Genomic DNA, 9,827 nt, shown 5'->3' with positions numbered 1-9,827 from the left:
ACATGCATTTGTTGGTTGATGTGCATAATTTCAAATTACTCCTCATATGGTTGCCGGGGAATATATATATATATATATATATATATATATATATATATATATATATATATATATATATATATATATATATGTATGTATGTATGTATATATATATATATATATATATATATATATATATATATATATATATATTTTTTTTTTTTTTTTTCATACTATTTGCCATTTCCCACGTTAGCAAGGTAGCGTTAAGAACATAGAACTGGGCCTTAGAGGGAATATCCTCACCTGACCCCCTTCTCTGTTCCTTCTTTTGGAAAATTAAAAAAAAACAAGAAAGGGGAGGATTTCCAGCCACCCGCTCCCTCCCCTTTTAGTCGCCTTCTACGACACGCAGGGAATACGTGGGAAGTATTCTTTCTCCCCTATCCCCAGGGATAATATATATATATATATATATATATATATATATATATATATATATATATATATATATATATATTTTTTTTTTTTATACTATTCGCCATTTCCCGCACTAGCGAGGTAGCGCTAAGAACAGAGGACTGGGCCTTTGAGGGAATATCCTCACCAGGCCCCCTTCTCTGTTCCTTCTTTTGGAAAAAAAAAATTAAAAAAAAAACGAGAGGGGAGGATTTCCAGCCCCCCGCTCCCTTCCCTTTTAGTCGCCTTCTACGACACGCAGGAATACGTGGGAAGTATTCTTTCCCCCCTATCCCCAGGGATAATATATATATATATATATATATATATATATATATATATATATATATATATATATATATTATATATATATATATATATATTTAAATTTTCCAAAAGAAGGAACAGAGAAGGGGGCTAGGTGAGGATGTTCCTTCAAAGGCCAAGTTTTCTGTTCTTAACGCTACCTCGCTAACACGGGAAGTGGCGAATATTATGAAAAAAATAGTTATATATATATATATATATATATATATATATATATATATATATATATATATATATATATATATATGTATGTATGTGTGTGTGTGTGTGTGTGTGTGTGTTAGCAAGGTAGCGCAAGGAAACAGACGAAAGAATGGCCCAACTCACCTACATACACATGTATATACATTAACGCCCATACACGCACTTATACATACCTATGCATTTCAACTTATACATACACAGACATATACATATATACACATGTACATGTTCATACATGCTGCCTTCATCCATTTCGGCCGCCACCCCACCACACATGAAATGCCACAACCCTTCTTCCCCCGCGTGCGCGCAAGGTATCGCCAGGAAACGACAACAAAGGCCACATTCTTTCACACTCAGTCTCTAGCTGTCATGTGTAATAGTCTCTAGCTGTCATGTGTAATGCACCGAAACCACGGCTCCCTTTCCACATGGAGGACCCACAAAACTTTCCATGGTTTACTCCAGATGCTTCACATGCCCTGGTTCAGTTCATTGACAGCACGTCGACCCCGGTATACCTCATCGTTCGAATTCACTCTTTTCCTTGCAGGCCTTTCACCCTCCTGTATGTTCGAGCCCCGATCGCTCAAAATCCTTTTCACTCCATACTTCCACTTCTAATTAGGTCTCCCACCTCTCGTTCTCTCCACCTCTGACATATATACCCTCTTTGTCAATCTTTCCTCACTCATTCTCTCCATGTTACCAAACCATTTCGATAAACCCTATTCTGCTATCTCAACCACACTCTTATTATTACCACACATCCCTCTTACCCTTTCATTACTTACTCGATCAAACCATCTCACCTCATATTGTCCTCAAACATCTCATTTCCAACACATCCACCCTCCGCACAACCCTATCTATAGCCCACGCCTCACAACCATATAACATTGTTGGAACTACTATTCCTTCAAACACCCATTTTTGCTCTCCGAGATAACGTTCTCGCCTTCCACACATTCTTCAGCGCTTCCAGAACCTTTGCCCCCTCCCCCACCCTGTGACTCACTTCCTCATCCATGGTTCCATCCGCTGCCAAATCCACTCCCAGGTATCTAAAACATTTCACTTCTTCCAATTTTTCTCCGTTCACACTTACCTCCCAATTTACCTGTCCCTCAACCCTACTGAACCTAATAACCTTGCTCTTATTCACATTTACTCTCAGCTTTCTTCTTTCACTCACTTTACCAAACTCAGTCACCACCAACTTCTGCAGTTTCTCACCCGAATCAGCCACCAGCGCTGCATCATCATTGAACAACAACTGACTCTTCCCAAACCCTCTCATCCTCAACAGACTCCATACTTGCCCCTTTCTCCAAAACTCTTGCATTCACCTCCCTAACCACCGCATCCATAAACAAATTAAACAACCGTGGAGACATCACACACCCCTGCCGCAAACCGACAAAGGACTAGTTAGAGAGAGTTAGAGGGGTTTTGTATACAGAACCTGAGGAAACATAGAATGGGTTCAAGTGACATTGTAATTACTTACAGGCGAGGAATGCTCAAATAGTTTGCGTGACACCACCCTCAACCTGTCAGTGATTTCAGGATCACGACGTCATTGCATGTTTCCTCCGCCTCTCTGTGTATAACCTTTATTGTATGTTTTCTCTCTGTAAGTAGTCATCTGAAGATATGGTAATACACGAAAGCGCGTGCTTCCTTTTCTTAGAGGTGTTCCTGCATTTACGAAATCGTGTTTGTTGATTTTCTGTATATATATATATATATATATTTATTTATTTTGCTTTGTCGCTGTCTCCCGCGCCTGCGAGGTAGCGCAAATATATATATATATATATATATATATATATATATATATATATATATATTATGTGTATATAAATATATATATATATATATATATATATATATATATATATATATGTATATATATATATATATTTTCCAAAAGAAGGAACAGAGAAGGGGGCCAGGTGAGGATATTCCCTCAGTGGCCCAGTTCCTGTTCTTAACGCTACCTCGCTAACGCGGGAAATGGCGAATAGTTTGAAAAAAAAAAAAAATATTTATTTATTTATTTTGGTTTGTCGCTGTCTCCCGCAGTTAGCGAGGTAGCGCAAGAAAACAGACGAAAGAATGGCCCAACCCCCCCCCCACAAACACACGTATATACATACATGTCCACACACGCAAATATACATACCTATACATCTCAACGTATACATATATATACACACACAGACATATACATATATATACACACAGACATATTCATATATACACATATACGTAATTCACACTGTCTGCCTTTATTCATTCCCATCGCCACCCCGCCACACATGAAATAACAACCCCCTTCCCCCAAATGTGCGCGAGGTAACGTTAGGAAAAGACAACAAAGGCCACTTTCGTTCACACTCAGTCTCTAGCTGTCATGTAATAATGCACCGAAACCACAGCTCCCTTTCCACATCCAGGCCCCACAGAACTTTCCATGGTTTACCCCAGACGCTTCACGTGCCCTGGTTCAATCCATTGACAGCACGTCGACCCCGGTATACCACATCGTTCCATTTCACTCTATTCCTTGCACGCCTCTCACCCTCCTGTATATTCAAGCCCCGATCACTCAAAATCTTTTTCACTCCATCTTTCCGCCTCCAATTTGGTCTCCCACTTCTCGTTCCCTCCACCTCTGACATATATATCCTCTTGGTCAATCTTTCCTCACTCATTCCCTCCATGTGACCAAACCATTTCAAAACACCCTCTTCTGCTCTCTCAACCACACTCTTTTTATTACCACACATCTCTCTTACCCTATTATTACTTACTCGATCAAACCACCTCACACCACATATTGTCCTCAAACATCTCATTTCCAGCATATCCACGCTCTGCACAACTTTATCCATAGCCCACGCCTCGCAACCATATAACATTGTTGGAACCACTAATCCTTCAAACATACCCATTTTTGCTTTCCGAGATAATGTATTCGACATCACACATTCTTCAACGCTTCCAGAACTTTCGCCTCCTCCCCCACCCTATGATTCACTTCCGCTTCCATGATTCCATCCGCTGCCAAATCCACTCCCAGATATCTAAAACACTTCACTTCCTCCAGTTTTTCTCCATTCAAACTTACCTCCCAATCGACTTGTCCCTCAACCCTACTGTACCTAATAATTAACCTTGCTCTTATTCACATTTGCTCTCAGCTTTCTTCTTTCACACACTTTACCAAACTCAGTCACCAGCTTATGCAGTTTCTCACACAAATCAGCCACCAGCGCTGTATCATCAGCAAACAACAACTGACTCACTTCCCAAGCGCTCTCATCCACAACAGACTGCATACTTGCCCCCCTTTCCAAAACTCTTGCAGTCACGTCCCTAACAACCCCATCCGTAAACAAATTAAACATCCATGGAGACATCACACACCCCTGCCGCAAACCTAAATTCACTGAGAACCAATTACTTTCCTCTCTTCCAACACGTACATCCTCGATAAAAACTTGTCTGCTTCTAACAACTTGCCTCCCACACCATATATTCTTAATACCTTCCCCAGAGCATCTCTATCAACTCTTATCATATGCCTTCTCCAGATCCATAAATGCTACATACAAATCCATTTGCTTTTCTAAGTATTTCTCATACATTCTTCAAAGCAAACACCGGATCCACACATCCTCTACCACTTTTGAAACCACACTGCTCTTCCCCAATCTGATGCTCTGTATATGCCTTCACCCTCTCAATCAATACCCTCCCATATAATTTACCAGGAATACTCAACAAACGTATACCTCTGTAATTTGAGCACTCACTTTTGTCCCCTTTGCCTTTGTACAATGGCACTATGCAAGAATTCGCCAATCCTCAGGCACCTCACCATGAGTCATACATACATTAAATAACCTTACCAACCAATCAACAATACAGTCACCCCCTTTTTTAATAAATTCCACTGCAATACCATCCAAACCCGCTGCCTTGCCGGCTTTCATCTTCCGCAAAGCTTTTACTACCTCTTCCCTGTTTACCAAATCATTTTCCCTAACCCTCTCACTTTGCACGCCACCTCGACCAAAACACCCTATATCTGCGCACACTCTATCATCAAACACATTCAACAAACCTTCAGAATACTCACTCCATCTCCTTCTCACATCACAACTACTTGTTATCACCTCCCCATTTGCCCCCTTCACTGAAGTTCCCATTTGTTCCCTTGTCTTACGCACTTTATTTACCTCCTTCCAAAACATCTTTTTATGCTCCCTAAGATTTAATGATACTCTCTCACCTCAACTCTCATTTGCCCTCTTTTTCACCTCTTGCACCTTTCTCTTGACCTCCTGCCTCTTTCTTTTATACATCTCCCTCTCATTTGCATTATTTCCTCTGCAAAAATCGTCCAAATGCCTTTCTCTTCTCTTTCACTAATAATCTTATTTCTTCATCCCACCACTCACTACCCTTTCTAATCTGCCCACTTCTCATGCCACGCTTCTCATGCCACAAGCATCTTTTGCGTAAGCCACCACTGCTTCCCTAAATACATCCCATTCGTCCCCAACTCCCCTTACGCCCTTTGTTCTCACCTTTTTCCATTCTATACTCAGTCTCATGGTACTTCCTCACACAAGTCTCCTTCCCAAGCTCACTTACTCTCACCACTCTTTTCACCCCAACATTCTCTCTTCTTTTCTGAAAACCTCTACAAATCTTCACCTTCACCTCCACACGATAATGATCAGACATCCCACCAGTTGCCTCTCAGCACATTAACATCCAAAAGTCTCTCTTTCGCACGCCTATCAATTAACACATAATCCAACAACACCCTCTGGCCATCTCTCCTACTTACATACGTATCTTATGTATATCTCTCTTTTTAAACCAGGTATTCCCAATCACCAGTCCTTTTTCAGCACATAAATCTACAAACTCTTCGCCATTTCCATTTACAACACTGAACACCCCATGTACACCAATTATTCCCTCAACTGCCACATTACTCACCTTTTCATTCAAATCACCCATCGCTATATATATGTGTGTGTATATATATATATATATATATATATATGTATATATATATATATATATATATATATATATATATATATAAAATATATCTTTTCTTTTTCATACTATTCTCCATTTCCCGCGTTAGCGAGGTAGCGTTAAGAACAGAGGACTGGGCCTTTGAGGAAATATCCTCACATGGCCCCCTTCTCTGTTCCTTCTTTTGGAAAATTAAAAGAAAAAGAAAAAAAAACGAAAGGGGAAGATCTCCAGCCCCCCGCTCCCTCCCCTTTTAGTCGCCTTCTACGACACGCAGGGAATACGTGGGAAGCATTCTTTCTCCCCTATCCCCAGGGATAATATATATATATATATATATATATATATATATATATATATATATATATATATATATATATATATATATATATATATATATCCCTGGGGATAGGGGAGAAAGAATACTTCCCACGTATTCCCTGAGTGTCGTAGAAGGCGACTAAAAGGGGAGGGAGCGGGGGGGCTGGAAATCCTCCCCTCTCGTTTTTTTTTTAATTTTCCAAAAGAAGGAACAGAGAATTGGGCCAGGTGAGGGTATTCCCTCAAGGCCCAGTCCTCTGTTCTTAACCGTACCTCGCTAATGCGGGAAATGGCGAATAGTTTGAAAGAAAAAGAAAGATATATATATATATATATATATATATATATATATATATATATATATATATATATATATATATATATTTATGTGTGTGTGTGTGTGTGTGGTGCATTACATAAGACAACTAGAGAATGCATTTGCAGTTTCATCCATACATAGATTACAGATTTCATCTTGTAAACACTTGGTGCTTGGCTACACTTCCATGTCATTATTTTATGGCTGACGGAAGCACGTGACTTTAGGCAAGTGGAGCTTTTCCTCCCACTCCCCTCTTGGTTATGGTGTTAGAGGGATATTCGAGGATTCACTTTTCTGTATACCCCAGAACCTTCGAATCTAACTCTTGAAATATTAAATATTTACGTTTACTTATCACCTAGTGACATCATCCAGAAATTACATTATTGATGGGCTTCCCAAAGGATCAGGAATGGATGAGCAGGAAACCAACACTGAAATGACAGTCAAGTTTCGCTCCCTTCTCCAGGTTAGCAGGCTTTTATTTCTGCTTCACCTACACCATGGTCTGCTGGCTTTCAATCCACAAACTTACAATCTATTTCTCGCACCTTACCCTTGACAACATGTAACGAGATTTTCCTACGCTGCGCCTTAGCCCTGCCCTTTGGCGAAATCTCGCCGTAAGTATTCATAAGAACTCGGTCGTTAGACGGTAGACGGCCACCGACCAGGCAGTTGTATTACCGGTAATACCTGCCAGGGTACCAGGGGAGTCTGCCACGACTGTACAGCGAGCCAGCACTTCGGTGGTTCTCAGATCTCACTACTTTTGCTCACCCTAACGTGGGGTTTTGGCTTTCAGACTCCAGACAAACGGTCCTTCCTTCAAATACAGAACACTTTACAACACTTTACTTACGCTACTCGTTCTTCGTAGTTATATTTTCATTCAATTAACGCAGCGCGAAAGCCCGGCCTTATGGCAAAATCTCGTCGGATGTGTTCGTTGTGTATATATATATATATATATATATATATATATATATATATATATATATATATATATATATATATATATATTATTATTATTATTATTATACTTTGTCGCTGTCTCCCGTGTTAGCGAGGTAGCGCAAGAAACAGACGAAAGAATGGCCCAACCCACCCACATACACATGTATATACATACACGTCCACACACGCACATATACATACCAATACATCTCAACGTCATGTATAATGCACCGAAACCACAGCTCCCTTTCCACATCCAGGCCCCACAAAACTTTCCATGGTTTAACCCAGACGCTTCACATGCCCTGGTTCAATCCATTTACAGCACGTCAAAATCGGTATACCACATCGTTCCAATTCACTCTATTCCTTGCACGCCATTTACCCTCCTGCATGTTCAGGCCCCATCACTCAGAATCTTTTCACTTTATCTTTCCATCTCCAATTTGGTCTCCCACTTCTCCTCGTTCCCTCCACCTCTGATTCATATATCCTCTTTGTCAATTTTTCTTCACTCATTCTCTCCTTGTGACCTAACCATTTCAAAACACCCTCTTCTGCCCTCAACCACACTCTTTATTTCCACACATCTCTCTTACCCTTTCATGATAACAAGTAGTGGTGATGTGAGAAGGAGATGGAGTGAGTATTTTGAAGGTTTGTTGAATGTGTTTGATGATAGAGTGGCAGATATAGGGTGTTTTGGTCGAGGTGGTGTGCAAAGTGAGAGGGTTAGGGAAAATGATTTGGTAAACAGAGAAGAGGTAGTGAAAGCTTTGCGGAAGATGAAAGCCGGCAAGGCAGCAGGTTTGGATGGTATTGCAGTGGAATTTATTAAAAAAGGGGGTGACTGTATTGTTGACTGGTTGGTAAGGTTATTTAATGTATGTATGACTCATGGTGAGGTGCCTGAGGATTGGCGGAATGCGTGCATAGTGCCATGGTACAAAGGCAAAGGGGATAAGAGTGAGTGCTCAAATTACAGAGGTATAAGTTTGTTGAGTATTCCTGGTAAATTATATGGGAGGGTATTGATTGAGAGGGTGAAGGCATGTACAGAGCATCAGATTGGGGAAGAGCAGTGTGGTTTCAGAAGTGGTAGAGGATGTGTGGATCAGGTGTTTGCTTTGAAGAATGTATGTGAGAAATACTTAGAAAAGCAAATGGATTTGTATGTAGCATTTATGGATCTGGAGAAGGCATATGATAGAGTTGATAGAGATGCTCTGTGGAAGGTATTAAGAATATATGGTGTGGGAGGAAAGTTGTTAGAAGCAGTGAAAAGTTTTTATCGAGGATGTAAGGCATGTGTACGTGTAGGAAGAGAGGAAAGTGATTGGTTCTCAGTGAATGTAGGTTTGCGGCAGGGGTGTGTGATGTCTCCATGGTTGTTTAATTTGTTTATGGATGGGGTTGTTAGGGAGGTAAATGCAAGAGTTTTGGAAAGAGGGGCAAGTATGAAGTCTGTTGGGGATGAGAGAGCTTGGGAAGTGAGTCAGTTGTTCGCTGATGATACAGCGCTGGTGGCTGATTCATGTGAGAAACTGCAGAAGCTGGTGACTGAGTTTGGTAAAGTGTGTGGAAGAAGAAAGTTAGGAGTAAATGTGAATAAGAGCAAGGTTATTAGGTACAGTAGGGTTGAGGGTCAAGTCAATTGGGAGGTGAGTTTGAATGGAGAAAAACTGGAGGAAGTGAAGTGTTTTAGATATCTGGGAGTGGATCTGGCAGCGGATGGAACCATGGAAGCGGAAGTGGATCATAGGGTGGGGGAGGGGGCGAAAATTCTGGGGGCCTTGAAGAATGTGTGGAAGTCGAAAACATTATCTCGGAAAGCAAAAATGGGTATGTTTGAAGGAATAGTGGTTCCAAAAATGTTGTATGGTTGCGAGGCGTGGGCTATGGATAGAGTTGTGCGCAGGAGGATGGATGTGCTGGAAATGAGATGTTTGAGGACAATGTGTGGTGTGAGGTGGTTTGATCGAGTGAGTAATGTAAGGGTAAGAGAGATGTGTGGAAATAAAAAGAGCGTGGTTGAGAGAGCAGAAGAGGGTGTTTTGAAGTGGTTTGGGCACATGGAGAGAATGAGTGAGGAAAGATTGACCAAGAGGATATTTGTGTCGGAGGTGGAGGGAACGAGGAGAAGAGGGAGACCAAATTGGAGGTGGAAAGATGGAGTGAAAAAGATTTTGTG

The 9,827-nt window shown here is 40.8% G+C and overlaps 1 protein-coding gene across 1 annotated transcript in view; it reads left to right on the top strand.

The window, feature by feature from the left end:
• LOC139764067 (uncharacterized) overlaps positions 1 to 9,827 on the top strand; it is a 47,106-nt gene that overhangs the window by 1,262 nt on the left and 36,017 nt on the right. The gene's annotated exons all lie outside the window — the stretch shown is intronic.

The sequence above is a fragment of the Panulirus ornatus genome, chromosome 48 (genome assembly GCF_036320965.1).
Source record: "Panulirus ornatus isolate Po-2019 chromosome 48, ASM3632096v1, whole genome shotgun sequence".
Classification (NCBI taxonomy): Eukaryota; Metazoa; Arthropoda; class Malacostraca; order Decapoda; family Palinuridae; genus Panulirus; species Panulirus ornatus.
This window is presented reverse-complemented; position numbering and strand designations above follow the sequence as displayed.